The sequence below is a fragment of the Sinocyclocheilus anshuiensis genome, unplaced genomic scaffold, assembly GCF_001515605.1.
Source record: "Sinocyclocheilus anshuiensis isolate Anshui unplaced genomic scaffold, SAMN03320099.WGS_v1.1 scaffold553, whole genome shotgun sequence".
NCBI classification, from domain to species: domain Eukaryota; kingdom Metazoa; phylum Chordata; class Actinopteri; order Cypriniformes; family Cyprinidae; genus Sinocyclocheilus; species Sinocyclocheilus anshuiensis.
The window spans coordinates 397,289-406,903 of NW_015539821.1; positions in this window are offsets into that span (position 1 = coordinate 397,289).

A 9,615-nucleotide genomic window follows, 5' to 3' on the forward strand; every position below is an offset into this window, starting at 1 on the left:
ATCAAAGTAATCATAAAAGAAGACTTATGTGCTGTATTCCAAGTCATATATTAGCTTTTGGGGAGAAACACACTGATATTTTAGATGTTATTCACCAAAAATCAGTCAGATTTGAACCCAAACTGAATCTTTCCAATTTGTATATGAATCATACAGTTCAGATTTGTGAACTGGATCAACTGATTCATTAAACAATCACTACCTCAACAGCAACATAACTGCAATTTCAGTCTGTTTTACCACATATCTGTTGTATGACTTCAAAAGACTTGAAATATAGAGCACAAGTTGTGTGGAACACTTTTACAACACTTTGTTTTTTCTTGATAGCCCCACTGCTCATTCACTGAAAAAATTGGCCAGGATATACTTAACAAAAATATTTTGTATTACACTAAAGAAAGAAAGTCACGGGTTTAGAAAGACATGAAGGTGTTCAAATAATGACAGAAATTTCATTTTTATGTGAACTATTCCTTTACAGTCAAACCTATGCTGAGATATTCCTCACTGTACCTCCACACTGGCCGCCGCAGTTCCCTCGGGTGACTGGAGTCTCTGCCAACCTGTACTTGAAATATATGGGGAGAGGGCATAGTATCCAGCATAACAAAGCCTAGCCGTGCTGGGTAAACCTGAGGGGGATTTGACTCACAAATAGAGATGGGAGAAGACAAAGACAAAAGGAGAGAGGAGGGGAAAAGTCTAATGGAACACTGCCAGACCAAAATGGCCTCGTTCGCCCATGACAACACAAGTGGGTTTTTGTATTAAGATCAGAAGACATAAGATGTAATGGAAAGATAGCGATATGACATTATACTTACCGCAGAACAACGTCTCTCCTCGTGAAGCACATATAAGGAAAACTCAGGCTTAAACGGACATTCGATTAAATGAGATCAAATCAGTTCACCTGGTGAAATAACAAAAGATAGTAAAATACGGAGTCCACCCCAAACCAGACGAAATGATGTATAGTTGTGTTAGGCACGCTATGAATGTAACAGCTTTCAATCATGGTGTTGATACTCACCACATGAGCTTTCCCACAGTTCCCATGGGCACTGTGTCATCACAACTCCAAATACTGCAGCAATGAGAACAGTGTGGGATTCACAGATTCACGCAAACAGTATGAAATGATCATTTCAAGATGAGGAGAAGAAGAACGAATGTTACGGAGACAAATAAGCTCTGTTCCAAAACCTAGTACACTGCCTTACTGCCTCCATAACTGAGGAACTGAAATGGAACATCATAAGTGAATAATTTGGAATGCTCTATATAGAAATAAACTTTGAGCGTCATATAATAGCACTGCTCATATTGAGAGCACAAGGTACTCAAATCATTTCAATACAGGCTATGTGAGCCAACTTTGGGGTCGTTTTTAAACATTTCTGTTTTTTCTTTTTTAATGCTTTTGAACTTTCTATTTATCAAAGAATCCTGGAAAATATTATCACAGTTTCCACACAAATATTAAGTAGCACAATTGTTTTCAACATTAATAATAATAATAAGAAATGTTGAATGAGCAGCAAATCAGCATATTAGAATGATTTCTGAAGGATCATGTGACACTGAAGACTGGAATAATGATGCTGAAAAATTTGTAAAATATTAAATATTTATAGTAAAATATTATACAAAAAATAATGAGTTTTTAAGTTGTAATATTATTTCACCTCTGTACTGTTTTTACTGTATTTTTGATGGTATGCTTATTTAATTTACTTATATTACAATATAAAACATATACACATATAATTTTGCTAAAATAGTATTATAATGTTTTAAATTAAAATAATTTTTAATTCATGTTTTATTAATACTTTCTTGTTTATTAAATAAAATAATACACACTGAAAAATATAGTAGAAATTACTTGGTGTAGAAACAATTTTCACTCAGAAATCGCTAGTAAATTTCACAATTAATTACAAATAAACACAAAGTAACACATTGAAATAAACATGAAATTTTGAAGTAGAACGACAGAAATAATATGTTCTTGAAAAACGTGCTCCAATAAAGTTTTATTTACAAATGCAAAAAGATTTTTACATACAGTGCATGAAATACACATTATAAATATACATTCAATATTGTAATTCTATAAATATAAAAAATTATAAATTACAATAAATATTTCACTCATATTGCCGGCCATCTTAATTTTTTTTATGTACTTGTAATGCAATGTGTTGTAGTGTGTTGCAATGCATTCTGGGATTGCATTCGTTAAGGATAAATGTGATAAGACAAGGTATCTCAGGAGGCAGCATAATTATTGCCTACCATTTGAAACAGCCTTTGCATCTGATATGCGCCTCTGCTGCCTCTATAGTTAGAACATTAGGTTTAGGGACAGAGCTATAGACTTAATCACATAGGAAATAACACCAAACGAGTGGCTAGACTGATAGCGGCAGAAGCGGAGAAAGAAAAGGGCGGAAACATCAAGACAGAGGGAGCTCTGGCCAGGTAGATGGAGAGGAAGAGAAAGGGGCGCAGCGGGGAGCAGTAGGGGCTGGGGGCTGGCTCCAGGCATTGAGGGGGCATGCAGGGATTTACTCGCAGATCAACAATAGCACACTCAATAAACCCCCGTGGACGGGGGAAACTGATCCACCTCGACACATGTGAGCCCGAATTTACAAATGTTTACATCCTTTAAGGAAAAGAGGAGAAGCTGTCGATCCTGCTCGATATTTGCAATGAGCTCCAGAAGTAAACAAAATGTGGACGGGCTTTCTATGGGCTGCTTCCTTTCCCCATCATTCTCCCTCTACACCCTTCTTTTCCTATTTAAATGACCCTGGAAGGAAATTATTCTGTTTCGCACAATGTGCCAATATTGAGATGCACTCACTCAATACATAGCGGCTTGTCTCAGTATCTTAAACACACTGACAATGAAGTGGTAGTTATTTTTATGGACTGACTGACTGAAAAAGGAGAACCCAGTTGCCGGTGTGGCCCAAAGGAAATATCAACATGTAACCATAGTTTCCAAAATTTCATATTTACTGCTGTTATTGTTAGTCATTACTATTATTATTGGACATAACATTTGAAATGTGTACACTATAAAACAGTAATATTGTGAAATATTTTTTCAATTTAAAATAATTTTATCTATTAATTTAGCTAGTTAGTTAGCATTTTTCTATTTTAATATGTTTAAAAATTTCATTTATTTCTGTATGGAGTCAGAAATATTTCTGGATATTTCTGTATGAAATTTTCAGCTTGACTCCAGTCTTCAGTGTCACATGATCCTTCAGAAATCATTCTAATATGCTGATTTGAAGCTCAATTCTTCTTATTATTGATATTACTAATTTCTTCTTATTTTTTTTTATCAATGTTGAAAATGGTTGTGCTGCTTAAAACCTTTGTGGAATCCTTTCAGGATTCTTTAATGAATTGAAATTTCAAAAGAAACCCATTTATTTGAAATAGAAATCTTTTGTAACATTATAAATGTCTTCACGGTCGCTTTTGAACAATGTGTCCTTGCTGGATAAAAGTATTAATTTCATGAAAATAATCTTCCTGACCCCAAACATTTGAACAGTAGTATATTTATAATGAAGTTAAATTGACACAGACATTGGCAGCCGGTCATCACCATGCATTGTTGTATGGAAAAGACTGTCTTTTGGAATTTTGATAATAAATGTGTTCCACGGGAGAAAAAAAGTCATACAAGTCATACAAAGCAAAGTCATTCCTGTAAAGCAATTGATTTACAAATGACCTACAGTCCCATTCATATCTGCAGCATAAACTGTGCTGTATGAGGAACGTGTTAGAGTGTAATGTTCCATCCCAATGAGGAGCATTTATCAACAAATTATTTAGTTTGAATGGGATTAGTTGTATAATGTTGTTAGTGAAAAGATGAATCATTTAAAACATTATATTTCATCTATAATTTGTCCCAGAAAGACCCTTTTGGCAGAGGCAATAGAGCGTGTGCTTACGTTCTAACCCTCCGTGTCTTTTTCACCTCTAGAGTATGAGCAGGAGACAGACAGCTTTCAGAAGGCTAAGGTGAGGACAAGAGGCTCATGTACTGGTTACCGGCTCAGTGAAGCCAAAGCCGAGCCAGCAGCCTGTGCTTTACACTAACGCAATCCAAAAAAAGCACATAAAAGAGTCTTTCTCTCTGCCCCGACTCAAAACCACATCTTTAATAAAAGCTCTGCTTTAGAAAAAACAACTGCAGGCTCTTCAAAACACCTCAGACCATAGAAGTGGTTGACCATCTCTGTGCTTGGACTCCTAAATGAAGAGTCATCTCTCTGGGGACAGCAAGTATGTTCAACTAAAAAAAGACCATAAGGGAACATATGCAGAGATCTGTTGTATTTTATATCCAAAATAAACACACCTCTAGCGTAGTTCTCAACTGGTTTTTTTATTGGACATCAATTGGCAACCTATGGAGCCCCTAAAAATGAGAATTTTATTTCAATGCTTTTGCATGTGAGCGCAAAGTTTCTCAGTTGAACGCAATTTTTTTGCAAGTAAACGCAACGTTTCTTGGAGGAGCGCAATACTTTTGCGAGAAAATGCTAATGTTTTGTGTGTGAACACAAAGTTTCTCCTGGAAACGCCAATACTTTTGCAAGAGAACGCAAAAGTTTTGTGAGTGAACACAAAAGGATTGAAATATTTTTTTTCCCTCCCATCCCATATTTTTTTGATCACCAGGGCCCTGTAGTCACCAAACAAAGTACCAAAATTGTACACTGTACACAAGTAAACAGAAGTCAATCATCAGAAATCAAACATCGAACCTGTCTACATTATTTATAAATCCAATAATATTGTAGAAAAACAAACAGTAGATCCAGTTCATAGACAATTTCGACTTTTTATAAAGGGGTCAAACACCCTAGGTCATTATGAGGTTGGGTAATTCCAGATGGACTAGCGTTCATTATCAGGCTGGAGTAACTACTGCCGACAACTGTGAAACCTGTGTCAAAAAGTCTGTTTTCTGACCAGCCTTCATTTGCATATTTGAATAATACATAGTGCTTATAAGCATATTAAATGGAGTAGATATGCACGTCATTTGAAGGAAGAGATCAGACCTTCCCAGTTAATTATGAAGATGTCAAATATCAGGCAGTGAACCTCTGCCCCTGGGGTCGTCCCGTTAAGTTTAGTGATTATATGCACAAACTACAGATAAAGTGTCATCATACAGGTTATTAGAGCTGAAAAAGACATTAATTTGAGAAAAAAATTAAAGATATATACAAAACATAAAAATAACATCACGTATATCTTCATAAAATAACTATGGCATGTTCTAGTAATGTCACATTACTTAAAATGTAAGCCACGTTGTGAATACATTCTTTTGTAACACTGCACTAAAATACGGATAAACAATAGCTAAATCTAAATGTTGTTTTTCTTCAATGTTGATAAATGTTTAAATTGATATATAAAGAGTTTAATTTTTTTTAATTTTTTGAACTTTAGCGAATCAACTTTTTTCCATCAACAATATTGAAATGCTATTTTAGTCCAAGTAAAGCTGACTTAAATCAATGAATATAGACATAAATAAAAAAATATGTCTAAAACAAAAAAAAACTTTGTATAAACGATCACTCATTTTTACTTCAGCCTACTGCAGTATTCATATGAGCCCCAGTTCTTTCTTTCCCTTTCCCACAAACATCCCACAAATCCACACCGTCTACAGTGAAGTGTTCATTTAATAACTCATTAAACGGAGCAAAGGCATGTTAGATTTCCACCTTTCAAGTCCAGAGCCGGTTTAACAAGCCAGGTGTTGGTGTGTTTGTATTCAGGCGGTGAATATGTGAGTGTGGCGTAGGCCGGTCTGCTTAAGCCATTACTGTGCCATTAAGACCAAAAAGAGCTCCGGAGTCAGTGAGTGGAAAAAAAGAGGTGAGGGCCTGAGAGAGCCGCCAGTCAAACAGGTGAGCTCACTGTGTGTTTCTGTCAGTCACATCCCTCTGAAGTTCATTTATAGAGGGGCAAGATGCCTCACTAGCTCCAAACAGCTAAAAGGTACCATAATATCAGCCCCTCAGTGAGAGCAGCACAACCTGATGTGTTCTTTCAACTGTACTAAACTGAGTCCAGGTCATAGAAGTGTGGCCTGGACTGCCCTGATTAAGAGAGAGAGAGAGAAGTTGAGAAAAGAAAGGCAAGCAAAATGGAAAATGAAGCACTGACCGACTGATCCATTGGAGATTCAGCACAAAGAGGTTGTTGAGGGGACGTCGGACCCTTGCTCCTTCGGCTGCGGTGTGGACAAAGAGTCCTAGCCTTTCGGCCACAGTGCTGAGCACACTCGATATTTCATCCTGTCCTGAAGGCCAGAGCTGCTCAAGGCCACATCTCAACCTGGTCTCAAGGAAACTCAAAGCATTTTTATCCAAACTGAAACCCACCCAGATCGCCCCTCGTGCCTTAAACTGATGCACAAACATAGACTCTAATTTATTGACTAACATCTCTGCTGAAAATACTGACACTAGTTTTACTTTTTCGGTATGCTAATTCACCTCCAAGACCAGTACAAAAAAAAAAACTGTATTAACAGGCCTTGAATTTACATGCTGGTCTAACACTGGTCTCTTCGGCAGAGATTGTACGCCAGGCCTTAAATCTCTGTGGTCAGGGATATCAAATACATACAGGAGCACCATTTACAAACCATAAGGGAGTCATATGCTTCGTAGTTGCTTTAGAAACACACTTACAGAACCACAGTTTATTCCTAAGAGACAATGGTAATCCCATAATGCACTATTTACTGAAACATTATCACTGAAAGTGTGCATGACATATGATCAGGTTAAGACAGAATCTTTGATTTTTTTTTTCTGTATGATTTGAAAATCTGTAAACATAATGTATACTTTACATTACAAACAATGAAACAAACACAAAAGTGTGGAATCCAATTTCTACTGAGACAAAATTATAAAAAATAAAAAGCTTCATACTGTATCTTACAGTGTGACATTATTATTTTTTAGTTTAAACTTGTTTTTTATTTTTATTTTACTCTGAAGCAGAAACTGGCTCTTATTAAAAAGGCATTAAAGGAACAATTCACCCAAAAATGAAAATGCACAATTTACTTGTACTCACCCTCAGGTCATCCAAGATATAGATGAGTTTGTTTTTTCATCGAAACAGATTTTGAGAAATGTAGCATTACATCACTTGCTCACTGATGGATGCTCTGCAGTGAATGGGTGCCGTCAGAATGAGAGTCCAAACAGCTGATAAAAACATCACAATAATCCACAAGTAATCCACACCACTCCAGTCCATTAAATAAAGTGCTGTGAAGCAAAAAGCTGTATGTTTGTAATAAACGAACCCATCAAGGCATTTTTTAACTTCAAACCATTGCCTCTGGCTAAAATACAGTCCTCTACCTCTAAAATCACTTTCTTCAGTGAAAAAGTCTTCTCATCTGAATCAGGAGAGAAATATGAACAGATTAAGCACAGTTTGCAAGCAAAAAAAAAAAAAAGTCCAAAAGAGTTCTAATCTAAATTCATTTCAAATATGTCTGGATTGTGATGTGAAAGGACAACAGGGGATGGACTTTTTCCACTGGAGGAAGCGTTAGTATGGATTATGGACTCATATTTTGGCCAGAAGCGATGTTAAAATGCTTCAATGATGGATTTGTTTCTTACAAACACACAGCTTTTCACTTCACAAGACATTAATTGATGGACTGTAGTCATATGGATTACTTGTGGATTATTGTGACAAACAAACTCATCTTGGATGTCCTGGGGGTGAGTACATTTTCAGCAAATATTCATCTTGGGTGAACTATTCCGTTAAAAGAATGTTACTCCATAAACCAAATTTACCATGATGCCGTTCAAATTGCAGTTCAGCCGTTTCATTCGTTGTGTCCCAGGTCACAACACAAGCAATAACAGAGGATACAAAAAGGTCCACTATGCTTCAAGAGAGAATAACATCAATCAGTTTCAGCAAAATCTCATTGCAGCATTTCAAACCGAATCCAGAATCACAATTATGCATCTCGCCATTCTGTTTTGTTTTGTCTCATTTTCCTCAAGCCCGCCGTTATCAGACAGTTAACTATGTGTGCATTTTCAGGCCTTTGACTGCTTGCTTTTTTTTTTCTGGCATGTCTCTGGCTTTGTTTTTCTTTTTGAAAATTCCTTTGATGTGTGTGTTTATTTATTTATTTATTTGTGTTGTGTGCAGGCCTTTTCGGCAGTTAAGGCTACAGTAGATGTGCTGTACGCAGCTCATACTGCCATCCATCACTCGTGAACCTCTTTGACGGCTGAACCTCTGACCTCCCCTTCCCAGCATCCTCCTTTTGCTGCTACAGGAACACTTTTAAAGTCACATCGTGCCCAGACCGATTTCACCAGGCTTTGGTTGAACCTGGACAGAGATTCCTGTATGAGAGGGTAATGGCATATTTCCCTGGAAACGCCCAAATCATTTTATATTGTTAGCAATACATTTTATAATAATGAATCATAGAATAAATATCAGAAAATGTTAAGGGAGAAGGAAGAGGGACATAATTTATTAATTCCATTATAAAGTACAAAAAAACAGATTTAACATTTTTAATATTTCTCAACAAATGGTTAGTAGGAGGTGCTAAACGTAAAATATGTTGATTGCTAATCTTAGAAGATCAAACTAAATATTATATGAAATATGTTATGCAAACTTAGGTTAATTTTCTTTTTATAATGGTAATTAATATAAAGTACCATTCAAAATAAGTCTTTTATGCTCACCAAGGCTGCATTTATTTGATCAAAACAGTACCTATGATATTGTAAAATATTAATACAATTTAAAATAACTGTTTTCTATTTCAGTATATTTTAAAATGTCATTTATTTCTGTGATAGCCATTACTCCAGTCTTCAGTGTCACATGATCCTTCAGAAATCATTCTAATATGCTGATTTAATGCTTTTCCTATTATTAATGTTGAAAGTAAAATATTTTTGTGGCAACCGTCATATATTTTCAGGATTCTTTAATGCATAGAAAATTCAGAAAGAAAAGCAATTATTTAAAACAGATTAATTAATTAATTAATTTATTTGTTTAGTTTGTTCGTTCTGTCACTTTTGATCAATTTAATGTGTCCTTGCTAAATAAAAGTATTAATTTCTTAAAAAAAAAGACTAATCCCAAACCCCATTTTTGTGGTTTTATAATTTTCTAGAAATAAATATTAAATGAATTAAACATCAAAATCAAATAGACAAGTTTTTTTTTTATTTTTTAAATAATTTTGACAGAATGCTAACGCTATTATATATATATATAAGACCATAAAGACCAAGATCATTCTCTTTTCAATTTGGTCTTTAAAGGTGTAAATATGTGATAATTGGGGTTGGAGAGAAATCTCTAAAAGTGTCAAGTGGTTTCACCTCATTCGTGCTTATTTGCATGGTATGATGGGAGGTTTAGCTTCCTGCCTGCGCTTCCTTGCTCTTTACTGGCCACATGGAGACTGAACCACTCACGAGAAAAAAAAAAAAAAAAAGCCAACAAAATTTAGAAAATTAA